This window comes from Bos indicus, chromosome 21 (assembly GCF_029378745.1).
Source record: "Bos indicus isolate NIAB-ARS_2022 breed Sahiwal x Tharparkar chromosome 21, NIAB-ARS_B.indTharparkar_mat_pri_1.0, whole genome shotgun sequence".
Classification (NCBI taxonomy): Eukaryota; Metazoa; Chordata; class Mammalia; order Artiodactyla; family Bovidae; genus Bos; species Bos indicus.
Genome location: NC_091780.1, coordinates 93,291 through 118,699, shown reverse-complemented (window position 1 = coordinate 118,699; position 25,409 = coordinate 93,291). Strand labels below are relative to the sequence as shown.

The 25,409-nt window shown below is 46.1% G+C and overlaps 3 pseudogenes; 2 read left to right on the top strand and 1 right to left on the bottom strand.

Moving 5' to 3' along the window:
- Positions 1-8,776: 8,776 nt before the first annotated feature.
- LOC139178410 (5S ribosomal RNA) lies at positions 8,777-8,896 on the bottom strand (annotated as a pseudogene).
- A 3,291-nt stretch (positions 8,897-12,187) lies between these two features.
- Positions 12,188-14,173, top strand: LOC139178151 (olfactory receptor 4P4-like; annotated as a pseudogene).
- Positions 14,174-23,980: 9,807 nt separating this feature from the next.
- LOC139178388 (5S ribosomal RNA) lies at positions 23,981-24,099 on the top strand (annotated as a pseudogene).
- Positions 24,100-25,409: the final 1,310 nt, after the last annotated feature.

Sequence of the window (25,409 nt, the reverse complement as noted above, 5' to 3'; positions counted from 1 at the left end):
TAGCTTATTTATCTTCTGTGGTCAAAAAAAAATGTTCTGCTTCCAGTCATATGTTCTGTAAATCTTCATGTCACTTACATGTTTGCCATCATTTTTGCTTTACTGTATTTGCCTCTACGGATTCTTGAAATTTTAGCTTCAGAGTCACAATGAATTTGGTTTCTCTTCATTTCTTTGCATGCATCTATCAGCCTAGTGATTTAAGGAAGCAGCGTCGAAAGGTAAACTATTTAGTAATGTAGCACGCCTTTGTTTCTCTGTGAAGTATTAAAGAGTCCTTATCGTTTAACGTGAATGAACACTGTGTATTATGTCCTGGTGAATAATTGACGTTTTAATGGAAGTGATGAAACTCACCCACCACTTAAAATGTGCTGATGGTTTTGTTGGAAATAGGTCATTCGTTGGGACAGTTGTAACAGTGTGCCTTTCTCCCCCTTGTTTGCCTTCTGATCATCTCATGCATGTTTATAATAGACATAGTATTATTTCTTATTTTTAAAATGTTCTTTACTTATGTTTTTGGCCATGCTACGCAGCTTATGGGATCTTAGTTCCCCAAGCAGGGACCAGACCAGTGTCCCGGCAGTGAAAGTGCCAAGTCTTAACCTCTGGACCACCATGGAATTTCCGCTTAGTGTTTTCATGTAAGAAATGACTGAATCAGAGCCATAGATGTTAGATTTGCGGGAAGCCAATTTAATGATGGTGGGTAGCAGTGTGCAGGAGACTCTGTGTGCCGGGCACGTGCTTTCCAAGTCTGTCATCTCAGCCCCAGGTGAGATCCAGATTGCTGCTATCCCCATTCAGCAGACATAGACACTGAGGCTTAGCGAGGCCGGGCACCCTGCCCAGGCTCTCACACCCAGCAGCGTGGTGTAGACTGGTCTGATCAGAGCCTGGTCACTTAAACGTGGTGCCATCCAGCCACCTTTCCTCCAGAGGCTCTCGTGTCCATCACGGCATCCCTGATGGAGGGAGCATCAGGAGGGAGCTCGCTGCCTCTCCCCTCGGGTCACTTGGATGAGCCCCTGTTGTTGGAGTCCAGTGCCCCAAGGGCTGGCCTTCCTTGTCCCTCTCCTGCTCCCAGCCCGCTGACCGAGCACTCCTGGGCCTTCCCGCAGGACTGGGGTGGCTGTGCTCCAGTTCAGGCAGCTCAGTGCCCAGAAGCCCTTCTCCTGGGCACAGCAGACCAGCGCTGTCCCCCTGGGGTTGGTGACCTGGGTGTGCCGCTCGCCAGCTCTGTGGCCTGCTTTGCCCTCCTGTTAAGTGGACACGGTGCTGCCCATCCTGGCCACGTGGGCACCACTGGTGTGGCTCCCATCCTGGGGGAGGGCAGCCAGGCGGTGGACCCAGAGGCCTTCCTCAGGAGAAGGCCCAGGTGAAGGGGCTGGCTGCAGTCCCTGACTTTGAGGCAGAACCCTGCTCTGTTCGTTGCTGTTTTCTGATTTTTATAAATGCTTATTTTAACTTGAATTTGAGATCGATCCCTGTTCAGTTCCATGTGGATAATTTCTAGCCTTTGTAGCCTTCTGTTGTCTGAGGGTTGTTGTTAGAGCTCAGGAGAGGGTGCCCAGTTTATCCAGCTGCTGTTAAACGAGTTCAGCTTTATTTTGCACTGTCACTTTGTTGTCACCAAGCTCCCGTGGGACTGCACAGGATCAGTATTCTTTACAGAATCCCACGAAAAAGGCACAGGTTAGTTGGTTAAAACAACACACTCATTGTTTATAAAAATACATGCCATGCATGTCTCCTAAAACCTCCCCTGGCTTAACCACACACCCAGATGTGTCAGTGAGACCTGTCTTGACCCTGAGGGGTTAATCTGTTCCCCACACTGTTGCCACCACTGTCTTTCCTGTCCTCACACCCAGGACCAGCAGAAACGCTGGGAGTCCAGGAGAGATCATCTCTCTCTTTTTTTTTTAATTTGTTTATTTTTTAGTTGAAAGATAATTGCTTTACAGAATTTTCTTTTCTATCCAACCTCAACATGAATCAGCCATAGGTACCCATATATCTCCTCCCTTTTGAACCTCCCACCCCACTAGGGTGATACAAGATCATCTCTTAGTGAAGACCAGGGGGTGCTTTACGGAAACCACTGTGAGCGAATGACACTCGAACTGCGTGTAAGTACGTCAGTGAGTAGCCCCGAGTCTGTATGTTACCGAGAAATACAATCCAGGCACATGGTGTTCGCGTGGAGGGGTTAGGTACCTTTTCTGTTTCTCTTGTTGTCATGGGTTCCAGTAACCTGCATCATCATTACAAATGATCTTGGGTGGTGGCACAAGCTGTGTCTTTTTCTCCTTCAAACAGAAAGGTCTGGACGGCTTTGCTGAGAGGTTTCGTTCTCTAGCTGTGGTGCTTCTGAGCAGCATCTGGCAATGAGCACAGTCCTTTCATCAGGGCAGTTCATGCCATGCATGGTCCACGGTGCTGGCGTCGCTCTGCTGTCCTGCCCGGCAGGGCCATCTGGTCGCTGGATTCCAGAGAGGGCAGAGCCCAGCTGCAGGAAGGCTCCCATCCATGGTCTCTGCACTCAATCGGATGCTCTCGCTGCCCCATAGCCCTGCTTCTCTTGAACAAGACAGTCCTTTAAGATGGCATTAAGCTAGAACAAGGGGTTTTTTTTGTACTTGGGGAAAAGCATAGCTAATAGATTTTCAAATAAGTTTCTGGTTATAATGTAACGCCTATGTGATTGCCATTTTCAAAACAGTCTATTGTTAGCCAATTGGACACTTACCTCACTCCCTCAGCTGCCAGCTATACGGGAAGAGGTAGGAGATGACAAGACCACCATCAAATGTGAAACCTCGACCCCCACCTTACCGCTGTCCCTTCGGCTGGGCCGCCTGCACACGGGGGCGCTGCGCCCAGCCACCCATGAGGACCTCAGGGACGCCCACAAGTAAGCGGCCTGTGTGCCCGTCATCAGTTTCAGGAGCCCTGCGCCTCTTGTCTTGAAGGAGTTGCAAGGATGATTTTAAAGGAATACCCTTGGGTTTAGTGCCTGTGTTTCGTGGTGAACTTCAGGTGCTGGGGAAGAAGAGCTCAGTGACCTCAGTGATTTTAGAAAACGTCCTTCTCTACAGATTGACTCCTGTGGGAGCTTTCTTCCTGATCTTGGTAGAGGTCTGCCCGGCCCGGGGCACGTTCCTGACAGTGATGGCCCTGTGCCTCTCAGGTTCGCTCTTGAGGGTCCCTCCCTTTTCCTCAGGGGTCTCCTCTCAGGAGACCCTGTCCCCTCCTGTGACTGACACTGTCCTCATTGAGACCACCACCTAAGCTCCCGTCCTGAGCCAGGCAGCACTCGATGGAGGACACATGTGTTCACTTGGCCAGCAGACCTGCACGGTGACCGTCGCTCTCCTGCCATGGCCGGGGACAGTCACCCTGCAGGAGGTGGGGGGAACTGCCCAGAGCAGGGGAGCTTGCCTTCTGCTTGAGCGTTTTCACCTGCTGAGCAGCGACCCTGATGGAGGGTCGGAGTGCCCTCTGCACCAGCTGGCCTGGAGTCCAGCCCTCCTCGGGGGAGAGCTCGAGGCAGAGAATCTCAACTTCCTGGGGTGGTTCTCTGTGTCTCGGAGCCTGCATTGCTTGTGTGGAGTGTGTTTGGTGAAGGAGACTCCACTGTCTGCTTAGAGGTTGAGGTGCAGGTGTTGCTGGGTGCCCATTTCTATCAGTAGCTCTTGTGGAGGGGTGTGTGTTTGCACGAGGGTGCCAGTTAAAGGTCCTTTTCTCTCCCAAAAGCTCGACAGGCTCTCAGGACAGCCCCGGGAACAACCCCAGCAGCGGCACCAGCAGGCAGGACTCGCTGCACAAAGCACCAAAGAAAAAGGGCATCAATTAAGTCCTCCATCAGCCGCTTGTTTCGCAAGAAGGAAAAGGGCCGGCCTGAACACCCCAAGAAGGAGGCATTAGGACCAGGTGGGTGCTTCACCTTTCAGAGGGAGGAGGGCCTGCAGGCATCTCCCTTCTGTGTCTCCCCTGTTGTCCCCACAAGGCTCCAGTCACTCACGCTGGGGGTCCTCCTGGGAGCAGGAGTGGAAGAGGCGTCTGTCTTCTCAATGGGTCTGAGATGATCAGATGAATTAATGAGTGGATGGATGGATTGATTAGTGAGTGGATGGTTGGATGAACAGATGGCTGGCTGGATGGGTGGATGGATGGAGCATGGAATGAATAAAGCAGATGATTGTACTCCAATGCTAGAAACATATTGTACGAAATCAATTGAGTAGGAGCTAGGCAATGATTGTTTCCTCCTAATAGTGACATGTGTTTGGAAACTGCCTAAGTGCTCATCAGTGAGGGGTGAAGTACAATCTGTGGACACCCCACAAGGAAGAGCCCGCCCTCCTTCCTGCCACCTCCCCATCCCAGGAGCTCATCTGCGCATGCCCCCACCCCACCCCACAGCCATGCAGGTCCTCCTGGGGTCCCCTCATCACACAGGGCTATCATTAGGCCCTCATCTCGCTTGGCTTCATCTCCTTGAAGACAGGGTATGTTCCTGCCTCTTCAGCCACAAATTTGTTGAGTCTTGTTTGTGCTGGGTGTGGAATTTACGGGGGTAAGTAAAGCAGATGTGATCTGGAGCACAGTTAAGTGACAAGAGAGAAAAAGGAGCAGGTTATTAAATGTGATCCCTGTTATTAATATATACAATGCTGCGATGGATTATGCATTGATTATATACCAGATGCTGTGTGTGCCCCTTCCCAAGCAGGTGTTGCCCCCTCCAAATTTACAGAGGAGGACACGGAGATGGTCACACGGTCAGGGAGTGGTGAGGGCAGGTTCACACCCACGCAGCAGGACCAGGCACTTTGCCAAACCCCAGCCACCCCTCTGGTGGATGCCACCGGAATGAGATGGTTCTATGGCATGATGATTCAATGGACATGAGTTGGAGCAAATTCCAGGAGATATTGAAGGACAGGAAAGCCTGGAGTGCTGCAGTCCACGGAGTGGCAAAGAGTCGGACACACCTGAGTGGCTGAACTAAAACCTGAGTGTGTGCTAACCTGCTTCAGTCGTGTCTGACTCTGCGACCCCAGGGACTGTAGCCCACTAGCTCCTCTGTCCATGGGATTCTCCAGGCAAGAATACTGGAGTGGGTGGCCACGCCCTCCTCCAGGGCATCTTCTCAACTCACGGATCGAACCCACATCGCTTGTTATCTGATGCACAGGCAGGCAGGATCTTTATCCCAAGCACCACATGGAAAGCCCCAGTGAACGGTGACAACTAGAAATGCAGAAAATAAGGGCTGCTTCTAAGTTAAACTGGAAGAGCAGCAAGCACAGGTTGTAAAGAGGAGAACACATGCCACCCCGCGGAAACTGCGACAGCCAGACAGAGGCGGTTGCTGTGGGGCGCCCTAAGAGCCTTGCTCTTCGCCACCCTTTCACTCTGATCTGCAGGTCAGGCCAACAGGCCGCACCTCTCCTTGGGGGGCGTGCTGTACTTGAGGTGCACGACCTGTGAAAGGACACCACCTTGCTGATGCCAGCCCGCCACCAAACACCGCCAAAACCAGACTAGGAATCGCCAGGCCAGGCCCAGGGGCCCGAAGGGCTTCCAGGACATCCCAGTGACTGGGAGGGTGGGCGTGTTTGCGCGTGGGACCTGGGGAGTAGGCTGAGGGGTGCGGAGGTCTTGGCGCATTCCCACCCCCAGCCACTCCAAGCCTGGCTGCGTTCGCTGAGCAGGGCCTGCCCCCGATCCGTTTCTCTGATCAGGGCCACGCCGCCCTAGAGGTGTCGATCTTCGGGACCTGCCGTGACCTGACTCCCGCGGCCCGCTGGACTCTAAACCTCCTTCGGGAGTAGGCGCAATGAATCTTGAGCGCCCATCTTGCCGGGCACCTGCCTGGTGCTCAAACACACCTGGAGCCATGCAGGCGCAGTCCACTGGAGTGCGTCAGCCCCGCCCCTTCGCACTACCGAGGCCCCCCTTTGCCCCCACGCTGCCCGCCAAGCACTCGACCTTCCTGAGAGAGCAGATGAGCCACAGGCAGGCACACAGACAGACACACAGACACTCGCACGCACCCATGCCAAGGGAGACAGCTGGCCTGCGCAAGCTCCTCAGCCAGAGGCAGAGCACCTGGCAGAGGCCGGGGCCAGACGAACGGGCCGGCGGCCGGCTGTCAGGAGATACAGAGGCAGAAATACACGAAGATTCCGAGACAGACTCCAAGATGGTGAGAGGAGATACACACACACACACACACACACACACACACACTTGAGTGTGGTCTTTGGAAATACTTCTGTTCGTAGTTGCTGGGTTGAGCCCAACTTTGATACGACCCATGGACTGCGGCCCATCAGGCTCCTCTGTCCGTGGCATTTCCCAGGCAAGAATACTGGAGTGGGTTGGCATTTCCTTCTCCAGGGGATCTTCCCGACCCAGGGATCAAACCCGAGTCTCCTGCGGGCGGATGCCTTGCCATCTGAACCAGGACATTGCTAATTCCCTAGGCCAAATACAAAGAATAGAGCTCGTGTTCTACTAAATGGAAAGGTGATTTCAGAAACAGAAGCTGTCCTTTGTTGGTATCTGTCAATCTTTATGTGGTTTTTGTTGATTTTTACTCTTAAGGCTACTGGAACAAGGCAAGAGAGAAACCCCAGAATTGAAAAGCAACTGGCGTTTTTGAAAGAAACATGTGCAGGCGAAGCTCTCTTCCTTTTTGAGAGATGGTTAAATGCAAAATCTTGATTCAACACATATGACTTTTGTGAACTTTATTTCAAATCTCCATGATGAACCCCTAAGGCGTCCAGGAAGAAAGGACTAGAGGGGCAGACAGAAAGTGCAACCTTTCCCCTTGGTGCCATCTCAACCAGCTGCTTAGTTCCTTCATCTCAAGGACTACCATCTGGGCTTCTCTGGTTTGTCTGATTCTTGTTTCAGGACCGTTTCTAGTCACAAGGCTGTCAACAGAGGGGGTGGTGTGTGTGTGTGTGTGTGGAAAACCCTTCTCTTCATTCCACATGAGACCCAGTGGATAATCCAGGCCCTGCCCACTGCATTGAGTGTGCAGCAACAGTATCAACGGTGATGCTGGTTAACAACCCATATTCCTGGAATCCACTCCGTTGGCTAATGACTGTGTGTGGTGGTGGTCTGGAACCTACACCTGGAAGCTGTCTTGATGATTGCAAATGACACCGAAGTCTGAGGACGATGGAAGACCTTCACATTTCTGCAAGAGCCACACACCTCCAGAAGGAACCACAAGACTTGCCAGAAATGGTCAAGGTATAAGTATTGGACTAAACGTTGGAAGGTCTCCACCTTTGCTATGGAAGTCAAACGATCTTTCTTTGAAATGAAAATGGAGCATACTGAACGTTCACATTCTTCTAGAGCATTTGAAAATCCCCACCTTGTAGAAATGTGCTGTACGAGTTCCTTGAAAGCAAGAACCTATATTTATGGATGTGTCTTCATGCCGTAGATTGTGCCTCGAATATAGTGTACACATCAACCCAGGAAAGGAAAGAATTGAATCGACAAATATACAAAGAGATCAAAAGTGACACCTTGAGGCTTCCCAGAGCTTTTCTATCTTTCACACACTAAGTAAATACTGAGCACCTACGAACAGCTAGGAGGCAAGTAATAAGTTTCTGGAAATAGAATGTGGAGAGAAGAAGACACAGAGTTCCTGCTTTCACTGAGACGACTCTAATGATACATCACAGGCAGATCCTGTGAGAATTATAGAGGGGCCTCTTCCTTCACCAAAACCTGGGTGTCATGGAAGGCTTTTCAGAGGAACCATTGCATTGAGGTCCATAGGGTGAACCTAGGTAAACCAGGGTTGAGATGCAGGAAGAATTTCACGCAGGGAAAATAGCATCTTGGAAGGCTATGTGACCAGGGAAACTTAGGACATTCAAGAAATGAAAAATGCCCTGTAGGATGGAAGCCAAAGAGTGCAGAGGGCATTCCAAGCAAAAGACATCAGAGAAGAACGTGAGGAGCAAGCCTGAAGGGAAGTGGTCGTATCTTCAATATGATGGGAAAATACGAGAGCCGTTGGAGCAGGGAGGTGACAGAATTGCATCTGCATTTCCAAAAGGTCATCTTGCTCCACATCACTAATGACTGGAGAGACTCAACTCCAAACTCCAAGGAGGGACCACTTCACATGAGTCCGATTGGGCCTCACTGCAATGTCTGTCAATAACAAATGCTGGAGAAGATGTGGAGCAAAGGGAACTCTCCTCCATGGTGAGTAGGAATGCGAGTTGGTGGAGCCGGTATGGACAAGAATATGGAGGTTCCCGAAGGAACTAAAAGTAGAAGTAGCCTATGGTTCAGCAGTCCGACTCCCAAGCATAGATCCACCCACAGTATAAGTGAACAAGATAGATGCCCCGTTTGGGCACATCTATCTGTGCCTGCGCACGCGATCGCCTGCGAGGCAGGGGGTGGGGCGGGGGCTGGGGCTATGGCTGGAGTCGGTGCAAGCCCCGGGATTGCCTGAGGCAAGCCAAAGGAGCCCCAGATGGAGAAGGGACTGCCTGTCCTCTGGTGTCCTGGAAGTCGAATGGGAATGCGGAGGGGCTCGCGGGCAGCGTGGAGGCAACCCAGGTCTGCAGCGGGAGCCGGGGCCTGGGCCACCCACTCCCCCCGCCCTGGGAGGGGCTGGGGCTGCGGGGGGGGATCCAAGAATTGGGACGCGGGGGGGGGGGGTGGGGGGTGGGAGGGGGTGGGGCTAAAGGACCTCTTTTGGTAGGCAAAAAGCCTCCAGCACCCGGGATTCCCAGGTGGTCTCCCATCCAAGATACTAACCAGGCCCGACCCTGCTTAGCTTCTGAGAGCAGACAAGATCCGGCGCCTTCAGGCTGATATGTCCGGAGACTGAAGCAGTTGGCGCGGGGCGCCTTAAGAGCCTTGCACTTCGCCTCCCTTTCGCTCCGACCTGCAGGTCGGGCCAATGGGCCGCACCTCTCTTTGGGGGGCGTGCTGTATTTGAGCCGCATGACCCGCGACCAGACTCCAGCCTGCTGACGCCGGCCCGCCCCCCGAACACCGCCAATACCAGACCAGCAAGCGCCTGGCCGGGCCCGGGGGCCCAAAGGGCTTCCAGGACCACCCAGTGACCGGGAGGGCATGCGTGCCTGCGAGCAGGGCCTGGGGGGTGGACTGAGGGGTGCGGAGGTCTCGGCGCCCTCCCACCCCTGGCCACTCCAGACCTGGACGCGCTCGCTGAGCGGGGCCTCCCCCCGATCCCATTCGCTGCTCAGGCCCGCGCGGCCCCGGAGGTGTCGGTCTTTGGGGCCCGCCGCCTCCCAACCCCCGTGGCCCAGGGACCTCTGAACATCCTGCGGGCCTAGGCGCAGCGAAACTTGAGTGCCCAACTTGCCCGGCACCTGCCTGGTGCCCAAACCCATCGGAAGCCACGGAGGCACGGTCGACCAGAGCGCCTCAGCCCCGCCCCTTCGCACTACCGAGGCCCCCTTTTGCCCCCACGCCGCCCCCCAAGCACTCGACCTTCCTGAGAGAGTAGACGAGCCACAGGCAGGCACACAGACAGACACACAGACACTCGCACGCACCCACGCCAAGGGAGACAGCTGGCCTGCACAAGCTCCTCAGCCAAAGGCAGAGCACCTGGCAGAGGCCAGGGCCAGACGAACGGGCCGGCGGCCGGCTGTCAGGAGATACAGAGGCAGAGGCAGAAATACATGAAGATTCCGAGACAGACTCCAAGATGGCGAGAGGAGATACACACACACACACACACACACACACACACACACACACACTTGAGTGTGGTCTTTGGAAATACTTCTGTTCGTAGTTGCTGGGTTGAGCCCAACTTTGATACGACCCATGGACTGCGGCCCATCAGGCTCCTCTGTCCGTGGCATTTCCCAGGCGAGGATACTGGAGTGGGTTGCCATTTCCTTCTCCGGGGCGGGGCGGGGGGGGGGGGGGATCTTCCTGACCCAGGGACCAAACCCCAGTCTCCTGTGGGCGGATGCCTTGCCATCTGAACAAGGACATTGCTAATTCCCTAGGCCAAATACAAAGAATGGAGCTCGTGTTCTAATAAATGGAAAGATGATTTCAGAAACAGAAGCTGTCCTTTGCTGGTATCTTTGAATCTTTATGTAGTTTTCGTTGATTTTTACTCTTAAGGCTACTTGAACAAGGCAAGAGAGAAACCCCAGAATTGAAAAGCAGTTGACGTTTTTGAAAGAAACATGTGCAGGTGAAACTCTCTTCCTTTTTGAGAGATAGTTAAATGCAAAATCTTGATTCAACACATGTGACTTTTGTGAACTTTATTTCAAATCTCCATGACGAACCCCTAAGGCGTCCAGGAAGAAAGGAGTAGAGGGGCAGACAAAAAGAGCAACCTTTCCCCTTGGTGCCATCTCAACCAGCTGCTTAGTTCCTTCATCTCAAGGACTATCATCTGGGCTTCTCTGGTTTGTCTGATTCTTGTTTTGGGGACCGTTTCTAGTCACAAGGCTGTGAACAGAGGGTGGGGGTGTTGGGCTCTGTGGGGGTGGGGGAAGCCCTTCTTTCCTTTCCACATGAGACCCAGTGGACAATACTGGCCCTGCCCACTGCATTGAGTGTGCAGCAACAGTATCAACGGTGATGCTGGTTAACAACGCATATTCTTGGAATCCACTCCGTTGGCTACTGACTGTGTGTGGTGGGAGACCTGGAAGCTTTCTTGATGATTGCAAATGACAGCAAAGTCTGAGGACGTTGGAAAATCTTCACATTTCTGCAAGTGCCACACACCTCCAGAAGGAACCACAAGACTTGCCTGAAATGGTCAAGGTATAAGTATTGGACTAAACGTTGGAAGGTCTCCACCTTTGCTATGGAAGTCCAACGATTTTTCTTTGAAGTGAAAATGAATCATACTGAACGTTCACATACTTCTAGAGCATTTGAAAAGCCCTAACTTGTAGAAATCTGCTGTACAAGTTCCTTGAAAGCAAGAAACTATATTTATGGATATGTATTAATGCCTTATATTTTGCCTTGATTATAGTGTACACATCAACCCAGGAAAGAAAGAATTCAATCGCCAAATATACAAGGAGATCAAAAGTGCCGAGCCAAGTGACACCTTGAGGCCTCCAAGATCTTTTCTGTCTTTCACACACTAAGTAAATACTGAGCACCTACGATGAGCTAGGAGGCGTGTAATAAATTTCTGGAAATAGAATGTGGAGAGAAGAAGACACAGAGTTCCTGCTTTCACTGAGAGGAATTTAATGATACATCACAGCCAGATCCTTTGAAAACTTATAGTGGGACCTCTTCCCTCACCAAAACCTGGGTGTCAGCAAAGGCTTTTCAGAGTAACAATTGATTTGAGATCCGTAGGTTGAACCTACGTCAACCAGGGTTAAGATGCAGGAAGAATTTCACGCAGGGAAAATAGCATCTTGGAAGGCTATGTGACCAGGGAAACCTAGGACATTCTAGAAATGAAAAATGCCCTATGGGATGGAAGCCAGAGTGCAGAGGGCATTCCAGTGAAAAGACATCAGAGACAAACTTCGGGGACAAGCAATGAAGGGATGTGATCATATACTCAATATGATAGGAAAATCCAAGAGCAGTTGTGGCAGGGAGGTGATAGAATTACATCTGCATTTCCAAAAGTTCATCTTGCTCCATAACACTAATGATTGGAGCGACTCAACTGCAAATTACAAGGAGGGACCACTTCCTCGAATCCAAATGGTCCGCATTGCAAAGTCTATCAATAACAAATGCTAGGGAAGATGTGGACCAAAGGGAACTCTACTCCACATGCAGACTGTGTGGGTGAATTCTCTAAGAAATTACGGGAAGAAGTGCTCCATCTTGTTTATTGCATTGTGTTTAGGGGAACTAATTTGGAATTAGTGGAGCCCATTTCTCAGTATATTGTTTCCAAACTAGGCAACTATAATTACAGTCTGATAAGATGGAACTCAAATAACTTCTGAATGTTAATTTATTTTGAAAGAGGAAATAATCTTGCAAGAGAAATATAGACAAACAGGAAAAGCATAGTTGTCAATGTATTAACCTAGAGATGCTTCAAATATTGTTTAAGAAATACGAAAGTTTCATGGAGTATTTCACATGAAGGAATTATTTCCACTTAAAAGTCAAAAGGGGTTCCCTGGTGGCTCAGAGGTTAAAGCATCTGCCTGCAATGCAGAAGACCTGGGTTTGATCCCTGAGTCAGAAAGATCCCCTGGAGAAGGAAATGGCAACCCACTCCAGTATTCTTGCCCGGAGAATCCCATGGATGGAGGAGCCTGGTGGTCTACAGTCCACGGGGTCGCAAAGAATCAGATACTACTGAGCAACTTAACTAACTTAAAAGTCAAAAAGGATTATGAGTCCACTCATAAAAATGATTTGTTCTTCAGTTTTATCATGAATTACCTGACTAAAGGATGATTATTTATTGTATTATTCCTTCAAAATTATAGCACATTGTTCACTTTCCAGATTTTTATTTAATTGATATTTATTTAACATTGAATCTGTGCCAGCACTGCAAAACCCACCCACAAACCCTACACCAATTTTGTGATTTCATTAGAAACCACTTAATCAAGCAAATTCTATAGTTACCTCTATTTTACATCCTAAATTGGCACATTATATGTCACCCTACTTAACACCATTAAGATTATCTCTTTTTTTAAAATTCTTGATAAATATAATTCCTTGCTTCCTCACAAAATAATTTAAATTATATAAAAACTGGAACTTTGTCTAATTTATCACTGTATTCTTAGCTCATAGAAGAATATTAGTACTAGATAGTCAAAGACTCGTATTAAATGAAAATGGTTTCAGTGGGTCTCAAAATAACTTGTCTTTAAAAGGCATTGGTGCCATTTAAAGTAGATATTAGGTTTCCATTTTCTCATCAATGATTCGTTTCATTGGTTTTGTCATTTCAGATCACTTTCTTGAACATCAGATCATGGAAGATAGAAATAATGTTACTGAATTTATCCTCTTAGAACTTTCTATGGACAAGAAAGTCCAGATCCTCTGCTTTTTATTTTTCTTATTCTGTTACCTGGCTATTTGGCTGGGGAATTTGATCATTGTGATTTCTATTACATGCAGTCAGCTAATCACCCAGCCCATGTACTTCTTCCTTAACTGCCTTGCACTCTCAGACCTCTTCTACACCTCCACTGTGACACCCAAACTCATGACTGACTTACTGATGGAGAAAAAGGCCATTTCCTATAAAAACTGCATGACACAGCTTTTCACCACCCACTTCTTTGAGGGGGGATTGAGGTCTTCATCCTCACAGGGATGGCCTGTGACTGCTATGTGGCCGTCAGCAAACCTCTCCACGACACCATCACCATGAACAGGCAAAAACGTCACTCAATTCTCATAGCATCGTGTGCAGGGGGACTTCTTCATTCTCTTGGTCTCTTTCTTCTTGTGATTGTTTGACCTTTCTGTGGCCCCAGTGAAATAGATCACTATTTCCGTGATGCATATCTTTTGTTGAAACTAGCCTGCACTGATACTCACAAAATTGGCTTTTTTGTCATTGCCAATTCTGGCTTGATGGGACTGGTGCTCTTTGTGGTTTTGATGGCCTCCTACATTTTGATTCTGTATAATGTGAGCACATATTCTGCAGAAAGCCACCATAAAGCACTTTCCACCTGTAGTTCCCACATCACAGTCCGTGATCCTCTTTTTCACACCTGTCATCTTTGTTTACATTAGACCTGCCACAACATTACCAGAAGATAAAGTGTTTACGCTCTTCTACACAATTATTGTCCCCATGCTCAACCTGCTTATCTACACACTTAGAAACATGGAGATGAAAAATTCCATAAGAAGAGTTTGGTGCAATGAAAGATTCTGGGAAGGGAACTTAATGATCTGAAGGCTATTCATCTGACGCCAGTGACTGTCTTCTCATCACTCCCTCTGTTGCTGATTCTCTCCTGCTAATGGGAAAATCAGTCAGACTGTGTAAAAGCCAAGCCTCCAACAACAGCTTGCCTTCAGTGGTTCCTTCTTTATTTTCCTCTCAATGTGTTTTCCTTGATTTCACTTTTCACTAATAATCCCCTTTGTTTAAAAAAAAAAAAAAGAAAAGAAAAGAAAACTTTTTACAGAGTGAAAACTCACTGAAAAATCTGGAGGGAGAGTGATCCTACCTGTATTGAAGGCTAAACCTGGGGGAGACTTCGCTCTCAAAATACTTGGCCTCAAGGTATAAAAGGTAATAATATGTTAAAAGGTAAAAGACAGTTGAAGAATCCACCTGCTAATGCAGGAGACACAGGTTCACTCCTTGGGCCAGGAAGATCCTCTGGAGAAGGAAATGGCTACCCACTCCAGTGTTTTTGCCTGGGAAATCCCATGGAGAGAGGAATCTGGTGGGCTACAGCCCATGGGGATGCAAAACAGCTGGACATGATTCAGCGACTAAACAAAAACAAAAAGGCAGTTATAGGAAAATAAGAACAATCACATACTGCAAACTCCTTTCAGAACTATATACCTAGCCTCGTATCCTACAACTCTAGATTTCTTTTAATCAAGTACCTAGAGATCTTTTTGTGTGTATTTGTGAACTGCGATTATTTTACTTAAGTGAAAAGAATATATAGATCTAAATACAACATAGTGTAAAGTCCAGCCTTATAGTCTACATGGCAAGTCTTACAGTCTGAAAAGCAAGTCACTGTGTGATCTGTTTGTGAAGTAACATTGTAAGTATTGGGGAAAATATATGTGTTTATATATATATATATATATACATACACATACATACAAACTCTTGCTATTTTAACTGGGTTTGACATTAAGTATACATGATCAAGGAATAAATAAACCACAACTGACTTTGCTACAAAAAAGAAGAAAATATAAATCCTTTAGTTCCTCAAAATAGATGATTTATCTCAAAGTAAAAGACTTTCACTTCGTATCTAATTTCAAGTGTAGAATAATCCTAAAATAATATTTGACAAAATATAGATCAGACTCAGTGATGGGAATATATATATATATATATATATTCTGCTGTTGTGCTTAGGTGTTTCTGACTCTGTGGCCACATGGACTGTAGCCCACCAGGCGTCTCTGTCCATGGGGATTCTCCAGGCACAAATATCAGAGTGGGTTGCCATGTTCTCCTCCAGGGGATCTTCCCAAGCCAGGGACTGAACCCAGGTCTCCCATACTGCAGGCAGACTCTTTACCAACTGAGCCATCAGGGAAGCCCAAGTATACTGGAGTGGGTAGCCTATCTCTTCTCCAGGGGATTTTCCTGACCCAGGAATCAACCAGAGGTCTCCTGCATTGCAGATGGATTCTTTACCAGGTGAGCTACCAGGGAAGTCTAATGTGTATACACCCATACCTATAGGATTTTCATGATTTTCTAGTACAAAGTATACATTTTGTTTGAAATACATTTTTAAGATTGCTGCATTTTCTTATGAAAATGTGCATAGTTTTGGATATAAAATGTAACTATTGATAGTATAGATTTGTATTCTATATAATGAGTTAAACTATATTTAATACTATAGATTTATTTTAGGTAATAGGATATTTTCTAATGTTTCTCTCTCAAATAATGTAATATTTTTTAGAATTAATAGGAAAGATTATGAATTTTAAAGAATCATATTATTAATATGTCATAAAAATGTTGTTAACTGTTCTCCACACAAAGATAGGCCATATTAATATTTGGCTATATTATGTGTGTGTCTCCTTCAGAATTTTCCACAGTTTATTGTGGTCCACACAGTCAAAGGCTATGGCATAGTCAAGAAAGCAGAAATAGAAGTTTTTTCTGGAACTCTCTTGCTTTTTCGATGATCCAGCAGATGTTGGCAATTTGATTTCTGGTTCCTCTGCCTTTTCTAAAACCAGCTTGAACATCTGGAAGTTCATGGTGCACGTATTGCTGAAGCCTGGCTTGGAGAATTTTGAGCATTACTTTACTAGCAACAAAGATCTGTCTAGTCAAAGCTATAGTTTTTCCATCAGTCATGTATGGATGTGAGAGTTGGACTCTAAAGAAAGCTGAGGGCCGAAGAATTGATGCATTTGAACTGTGGTGTTGGAGAAGACTCTTGAATGTCCCTTGGACTACAAGGAGATCCAACCAGTACATCCCAAAGGAGATCAGTCCTGGGTGTTCATTGGAAGGACTGATGTTGAAGCTAAAACTCCAACACTTTGGCCACCTGATGAGAAGAGCTGACGCATTTGAAAAGACCCTGATGCTTGGAAAGGTTGAGGGGACGAGGAGAAGGGGACAACAGAGGATGAGATGGCTGGATGGCATCACTGACTCAATGGACATGGGTTTGGGTGGACTCCGGGAATTGGTGATGGACAGGGAGGCCTGGTTTGCTGCAGTCGATGGGGTCTCAAAGAGTCAGACACGACTGAGGGACTGAACTGAACTGAATATATATGTGTCTTATTTTTGTACTTGCAAGATACTTTGCAAATATTATTTTCATATTTTGCTTCATATTTAAATGTCAAAAAAGAATGGTGCTTCAGAATTGTAAATAATAATCTTAAGGAGGCAAAAGTTATCAAAGTAACTGAATGAATATGTAGTAAATAATGTAAATTAACCAAATCTTACTTATTTTCCCAATTGAATTATCTCCTCAAGTGGATCAGTTGTTTGGAGTTACATTTTCATAAAGATCATCCATTCATCTTCCCAGATAGTTGCAAATATCTGGTAATAACTGATATTTTTCAATATCCCCATCTCTGTGTTTGCTTATAGTGTTTAATAGTCTTCCATAGAGACCTCAGTTCTGCCTTCATGTGTAAATTAAGCATAAACCATAATCCATGACCTTCAGCCACGAACTACAGAGTTTAATACCAGATATTTTGGGTGAGGAATTTTTTAAAAAGATGCTTACAATATATGCCATTCTTATCTCTCTTTTTAATAAGTACAAGTACTAGGAAATAAAGAGGCCAGAATATATTGCTTCATTTCACAGAGACATCATTCATACAAATCTCTCTCTCTCGGAATGAGGCTTAAAATAAGACATTATTCTGACTGCCTCATTCAGTCTGGATTCATGAGCAGTTCAGGTTGTGGGGTGGTGGTTGCTTTTTGCTAGTAAATCACACTGTATGAGAAAACTCATATACTGATTTTAATTCCTATTACGTGGGGATTTCTTATGTTATGTCGGTTCAGTTCAGTTCAGTCGCTCAGTCCTGTCCGACTCTTCGTGACCCCATGAATCGCAGCACGCCAGGCCTCCCTGTCCATCACCAACTCCTGGACTTCACTTAGACTCATGTCCATCGAGTCAGTCATGCCATCCAGCCATCTCATCCTCTGTCGTCCCCTTCTCCTCTTGCCCCCAATCCCTCCCAGCATCGGAGTCTTTTCCAAAGAGTCAACTCTTTGCATGAGGTGGCCAAAGTACTGGAGTTTCAGCTTTAGCATCATTCCTTCCAAAGAAATCCCAGGGCTGATCTCCTTCAGAATGGACTGGTTGGATCTCCTTGCAGTCCAAGGGACTCTCAGGAGTCTTCTCCAACACCACAGTTCAAAAGCATCACTTCTTCGGTGCTCAGCCTTCTTCATGGTCCAACTCTCACATCCATACATGACTACAGGAAAAACCATAGCCTTGACTAGACGGACTTTTGTTGGCAAAGTAATGTCTCTGCTTTTGAATATGCTATCTAGGTTGTTCATAACTTTTCTTCCAAGGAGTAAGCGTCTTTTAATTTCATGGCTGCAGTCACCATCTGCAGTGATTTTGGAGCCCCCCAAAATAAAGTCTGATACTGTTTCCACTATTTCCCCATCTATTTCCCATGAAGTGATGGGTGCAGATGCCGTGATCTTCGTTTTCTGCGTGTCGAGCTTTAAGCCAACTTTTTCACTCTCCACTTTCACTCTCATCAAGAGGCTTTTTATTTCCTCTTCACTTTCTGCCATAAGGGTAGTGTCATCTGCATATCTGAGGTTACTGATATTATCCCGGCAATCTTGATTCCAGCTTGTGTTTCTTCCAGTCCAGCATTTCTCATGATGTACTCTGCATAGAAATTAAATAAGCAGGGTGACAATATACAGCCTTGATGTACTCCTTTTCCTATTTGGAACCAGTCTGTTTTTCCATATCCAGTTCTAACTGTTGCTTCCTGACCTGCATACAGATTTCTCAAGAGGCAGGTCAGGGGTTCTGGTATTCCCATCTCTTTCAGAATTTTATACAGTTCATTGTGATCCATGCAGTCAAAGGCTTTGGCATAGTCAATAAAGCAGAAATAGATGTTTTTCTGGAACTCTCTTGCTTTTTCCATGATCCAGCAGATGTTGGCAATTTGATCTCTGGTTCCTCTGCCTTTTCTAAAACCAGCTTGAACATCTGGAAGTTCACGGTTCGTGTATTGCTGAAGCCTGGCTTGGAGAATTTTGAGCATTACTTTACTAGCATGTGAGATGAGTGCAATTGTGCAGTAGTTTGAGCATTCTTTGGCATTGCTTTCTTTGGGACTGGAATGAAAACTGACCTTTTCCAGTCCTGTGGCCACTGCTGAGTTTTCCAAATTTGCTGGCATATTCAGTGCAGCACTTTCACAGCATCATCTTTCAGGAGTTGAAATAGCTCCTCTGGAACTCCATCACCTCCACTAGCTTTGTTCGTAGTGATGCTTTCTAAGGCCCACTTGACTTCACATTCCAGGATGTCTGGCTCGAGGTCAGTGATCACTCCGTCGTGATTATCTGGGTCGTGAAGATCTTTTCTGTACAGTTCTTCTATGTATTCTTGCCACCTCTTCTTAATATCTGCTGCTTCTGTTAGGTCCATACCATTTCTGTCCTTTATCGAGCCCATCTTTGCATGAAATGTCCCCTTGGTATCTCTAATTTTCTTGAAGAGATCTCTAGTCTTTCCCATTCTGTTGTTTTCCTCTATTTCTTTGCATTGATCTCTGAGGAAGGCTTGCTTATCTCTCCTTGCTGTTCTTTGGAACTCTGCATTCAGATGCTTATATCTTTCCTTATCTCCTTTGCTTTTCACTTCTCTTCTTTTTACAGCTAAGTCATACAGTGACTCACTTAGTGGCTCAGTCACACACTTGATAATGTAAGGAACAACACTTCTTGAAACAGGCAATATCGAAAACAATAGCAGTAATAGTAGAATCATAAGAAGTTAAGTCAAGAACTTCTATTAGGTGTAGCCCAGTGACATCTCCATGTCATCTGACTTAGTTTGCTAAATGACTATAGCTTGCTGTTGATATCCTGCTTGTAGATCCTGAGCATCTGATCTTTATTCAAAGACTGGTTATTGAGATAAGCTTTAGAAACAAACTCAGAATGTCCTTTTTAACAACTTAATTAAACCTCTTAGCAATGTAACATAACCACAAGGAACTATCTAAGGAGTGAGTCTTAGTAAATACAGACCTTAATTAAAAAAACTGGAACTTAATGTTCAGTGAAACATAATAGATGCCATAGGCCTGACATCAGTTAGGTGGATTTTTCTTTTAGAGCTCCCCGGTATACGTTGAGATTTCTGTATATGTTGGCAGACAGTCTTTTTATTTACCTGATAAGGCTGTTCAGAACCCAAGTGTCTCCAGTTTCTGGAGGGATGAGGCAGAGAGAAAAAAGGAATAATTTTACCCATAGGAGTAAATCACTAGATTGTTTTAAACGATCAGGAACTCGAGGAGAAGTGCTTCTTTATATCTGAAAACACAGAGTAAAAGTCAACAATATGTCAGACAAAAAGTCGTGAAAATTGTGGTCATATTTAGCAGTCTACTCCATCCCATGCAATTGATCCCTTTGTTCTGCTGTCCTTGCCCAATGACCAAGGACATCAGTGAAAGCAATAGTCTCGAAGAGACTCATGAAGTTTTTGTGAACGTCTGTATGACCTGCCCAGCAAAGTGGGTGCCCTGATCACTGGAGATTGTGGAAAGCACCTTTTAACCATTTTTTTTCTATTCTGAGATATTAATCCTGAAGCCAGGAAAGGCATTATCAAATAAAAATGAGGTTTGTCAGGGAGCCAGGAAAAGCCAAGTGGCCATCTTGGACCTCTCATAGCCCCAACTCTTTGGTTTATGGATATTTTTAATCCATTTTAAATTCCCTGAAGACGTGTTAACTTTTGTAGAAGCAGAATGAGCTTTGTTCATATGTGCTGTAGTCTGTTCTCAAAAGCCACATTCCAAGAAAACTTTGTTCTTTTAATCAGTGAGAGAAAACCAAATTCCAGTTTGGTAACAGCTTATATTCACTGTGAAACAATAGTTATTCACTTAGTCATAGTAACAATAAGACTTCAAAGGCAGTTTAATGTCTTAACAAACTTGTAGCATGCACAAAACTCTTCTTTCACTTGCAACACACCTGGTTACACTTTCTGTATTCATCACTTCATTTGTCCATTTAGAGGACAGCCACCTGTACGTTTAGACTTACTTTGCTTTCCCTTAATAGAATGTAATTCCATTCCTTATTACTTTTTATTAAAAACACACATCTTACTTTTCTTCAGAAACCATGACTTGTACTTTACCTCATCATTCTGTAGATTGGTAAGGATAAATCACCCAAAGTTATATCATTTATAAAAGTATCTTCACAATGCCTCTGTTAATTAGATCAATAAACAAACATCAATATCATGTATCAATTCAGTAATGATTATTTCCCAGATCACACAAGCCTCAAATTCATTTACTTTAATTTTCTTGAATTTAGAATTGTTTGATTTGTAAGCACTGACTTCTCTTTAGGCCAATTATTTAGAGCTCATTGAACCACTTAGCCTTTAGCAATTTTTTCCAAGGATGGAGACATACACCGAGACACACACAAATCTGGACAGACAGAAACCTCACAGTTTTCCACCTGAAGTTTAAAATGTCTCTTTGTCCCTTTTATTTTCTTGGCTTGAGTTCCAGCTCATGGCTGGAGTCCCAGATAGAGTGGGCTGTGTATCTCAAGGACATGATAAGAGTTAACTCAGGTTTTTCCCCAGGCATGTTTCTGTTTCTCATGCAGGATCAGAGCTCCCCAAAAGAGTATTTTCACAAGTCAAACTTTTAGTAATTACATGTGCAAAAAGAACCAGTTTTGCAATTTCAAAAAGATTCCATTTTACCTAGTTTTCTCCGGAGTCTAAAGAATACACATGGCCATTCAGGGTTCAAAATGTCATTTCTCCTTCATGTAGTCATAGCTTCATAGCTAAACTTTAAACCAGAGAGTGCTCAAATTGGCTCTGATGACAGGGGTAGACTGATCGATAAGATGTCCCAGCAGGGATTCTCTCTCTGGGCAGGTGCGGTCTTCTCTTAAAGCAAAGAAACCCCATATATAAGGGATTTTTAGGCCTTGAGGATCAAAATTAACCCAGTTTTTCAAGATGTTATTCAAGGGGGGTGGTTCTGGACTGTTAGGCCCCATCTGTAAGAGAGAAAAAAGCAGTGCCCAGTGCCATGGCTTTTTTCTACCAGAGGTGTCTGCCCCTGCTCTAGACGGGGTTGGAGACTGATTCTCCACCTAAGCTTCCTTCCCTGGCCAGAGCTAACCTGTCTCTTACAGGTGAAGGTGTCCTACTCCCAACCCCCCTCGTTCTACCACCCAGGCATGGTGGAGATGCACCAGGGTTAGACCTGATGGCATCCCAGATTGATGTCCAAGTCCTCACCGTTAAAACCTTGGTTCGATTTCCCTTTTATTCCGGCACCACCTGGGGTGGAACAGAGTAGTTTTCCGGATGCTTGCCGAGCCAAGACCACTAGGGGAAGAACCCAACTTCTGTGTACCTGCGCACATTCCTCATAACAGTATAAGTGGCAAGTCATAAAGGGATGCACAGAAAACCCAAGACATCCTCCTGAGAGTGGCCACATGAGTCTATTTAATAACAAAGGAGGCGATGGAGGGCCCGCCTGCAAGGAAAAACTAATCTTTCATATTCATGGAGTGCCAACATCATCCTTTTTATTCCTGTCCATTAGACTGTACAAAAAGAATACCTAAGGAGTTGAGACAAGAGCCACTGAAGGGCTTTGTCTGCTCTGCTAAGAGCTAGCATTACTAAGGGAAGAAGCCCAATGCACTTTCAATCTGCCCAAATCTGGGGTGTCCCAATCTGTGTCCTCAGGAATCTCATGCTCACCAGCAATGCCTCAATCCATATAGTCCAGAGGCATAGCCATGACAAGAACTTGCCTGTGTGTCTGTGGGATCAGGATGGTGATTTCCAGTCTGAGAGATGTCCCTGGAGCTAGAGCTCCAGCTAGCTCCCTAAAGTGCTCCTGTCTGCAGTGTCCTGTAAAACTTGGAGTGGGGGCCTTGCTAGAAAAGCACAATAACAGCATGGATTGCAAGTCCCTTGAAAGTCTACAATCCGGCACACAAGGTTAATAACTTTAATTCCCCAAGCAGATATGAAATGGTCAGAGGGACCAGGAAAAGCTGACTGGGGAAAAGAAATTCAGTCCACATGCTTCTGATTTAGTAAAGTAGCTGCTGCTGCTGCTGCTAAGTTGCTTCAGTCGTGTCTGACTCTGTGAGACCCCAGAGTTGGCAGCCCACCAGGCTCCCCCACCACTGGGATTCTCCAAGCAAGAGTACTGTAGTGGATTGCCCTTTCCTTCTCCAATGCAGGAAAGTGAAAAGGGAAAGTGAAGTCACTCAGTCGTGTCCAACTCTTAGCGACCCCATGCACTGCAGCCTACCAGGCTCCTCCGCCCATGGGATTTTCCAGGCAAGAGTACTGGAGTGGGGTGCCATTGCCTTCTCTGTAGTAAAGTAGAGACCACAGTAAAAGAGCAAAAGAATCTCAACTCTGAGTGTTCTTACCTTGTCTTGAAGATCTTGGACAAGCCCCCAAGATGATAACCTAGCAGTCAACGGTGACCGATGCCACTGGATTCATGGTGTCTAAGAAGAAGATATTACTCTGGGGCCAAAGACAGTCTCAGTCACTCAGAGCTTTGTGTATATTTTATTTAAAGTGAAGGTGACAGAAAAAGCTTCTGACACAGACATCAGAAGGGGCTCACTAATTTAAGTGGGGCCATATATACTTCTCAACTAGCCTCTGAGAATAGACAAAAAACATCTCAAGGATGTGAGCGTTTTGCCCAGACCCTTTCCTATAACATACATCCAAAGCTCAAAAAGAGGAATGTCCTTGAACCTGAGATACTGCTCCCTACAATGCCTACTTGTCTTAGGCAAAAGAATGTGAAAAAGAAAGCAAGCTTGCCTCCTCCTTAAAGGGGCTTTAGGCTTGGACTCTTTATCAACCTGCTGGGACAGGTAAGTATACAGTTAAACTCAGAAAACTCTAATGTTATAATGGTGGTGAGTAAAGCATTTGTATACCATACCACTGATAACTCATATAAGTATATCACTTATAAATTCAGTATGAAGGTCAAAAGATAAAATATCAAAATAATGATAACTACAAAATGAAATAATGGAACCATGTTCGAAGAATTAGATGACAGTATGATACGAAGTCAACAAACAGAGAGACTCAATGAAGAGCTAAAAATTATTTTTTTTAAAGGAAACTAACATAAATTCTGGATTTGAAACTAAAATAATTGAAATGAAAAATTGATAGGTTCAACAGCACATTTGAGATGCTAGCAGAAATAATCCATAAACTTGAAGATGAATTCATAGAAATCAATGTAAAAATAAAGAGAAAAAAATGTTGAGGGAAAATGATCTAAGGCATCCATTCATTACACCATCAAGTATGGACGGAGAGAGACTCTCAGAAAGCAGGGAGAGAAAGGGGAGAGAGTAAAATCACTTGTAGACGGAATGGCTGACCGGCAGGTCAGAGCGAAAGGGAGGTGCAGCGCAGGGCTCTTAGGGCGGCCGGTGGCAGCAGCCTCTGTCTAAGGCGATAGCGCCCTGAACGCGCCCTATCTCATCTGATCTCCGAAGCTAAGCAGGGTCGGGCCTGGTTAGTACTTGGGTGGGAGACCGCCTGGGCATACCGGGTGCTGTAGGCTCTTTGCCTTCCCTCTCCTTTAGCCCCCGCCCCACGTCCCAACTCTTGGGCTCCCGCAGCCCCAGCCCCTCCTGGGGGTGGGTGGCCAGGGCACTGACTCCCGCTGCAGACCTGGGTTGCCTCCGCGCGGCCCGCGAGCCCCTCCGGCATTTGGCTTCCAGGAAACCAGACGACCGTCCCGCGGGTCTCCGTCTGGGGCTCCCTTGGCGTGCCTCAGGCAATCCTGGGGGGCTGCACCAGCTCCAGCCCCAGCCCCAGCCCCAGCCTCACCCCCACCCCACCCCACCCATCCTCGCCGGCGAACGCCCGAGCTCGCGCGCACCCGCGCGCACACACAGATATATGTGCACAGACGGTGCATGTATCTTGTTCAGTTATACTTTTGGTAGATATATGCCTGGGAGTGGGACTGCTGAATCATATGGTACTTCTAGTTTTAGTTCCTTCAGGAACCTCCATACTCTTTTCCATAGTGGCTCTACCAACTCACATTCCTACTAACGGTGGAGGCGAGTTCCCTTTTCTCCACATCCTCTCCAGCATTTGTTATCTACAGACTTTTCCATGAGGACCATTCTGACTAATGTGAAGTGGAACCTCGTTGTAGTTTGGAGTTGAGTCTGTCCAATCATGAGTGATGTGGAGCAAGATGACCTTTTTAAAATGCAGATGCAATTCTATCACCTCCCTGCTCCAACTGCTCTTGTATTTTCCCATCATAGTGAAGATATGACCAAATCCCTTCATTGCTTGGTCCCCCCTTTCTTCTCTGATTTCTTTTCACTGGAATGCCCTCTGCACTCTTTTGGTTCCATCCCATAGGGCATTTTTCATTTCTTGAATGTACTAAGGTTCCCTTGTCACGTAGCCTTCCAAGATGCTATTTTACCTGCCTGAAATTCTTCCTGCATCTCAACCCTGGTTGACGTTGGTTCAACCTATGGATCTCAACTCATTTATTAGTCTGAAAAGCCTTCTCTGACACCCAGTTTTTGGTGAGGGAAGAGGCCCCTATAGAAGTTCTCAAAGTATCTGCCTGTTATTTATCATTAGATTAGTCTCAGTGAAAGAAGGAACTGTGTTTCTTCTTCTCTCAGCATTCTATTTCCAGAAACATATTGCATGCCTACTAGCTCATAGTAGGTGCTCAATATTTATTCAGTGTGTGAAAGACAGAAAAGTTCTGCGAAGCCTCAGCTTTTCACTTGGCTCAGCACTTTGGATCTCTTTGTATCTTTGTGGATTCAGTTCTTTTCTTTCTTCTGTTGATGTGCACACTATATTCAAGGGACGATCTAAGGCATGAAGACA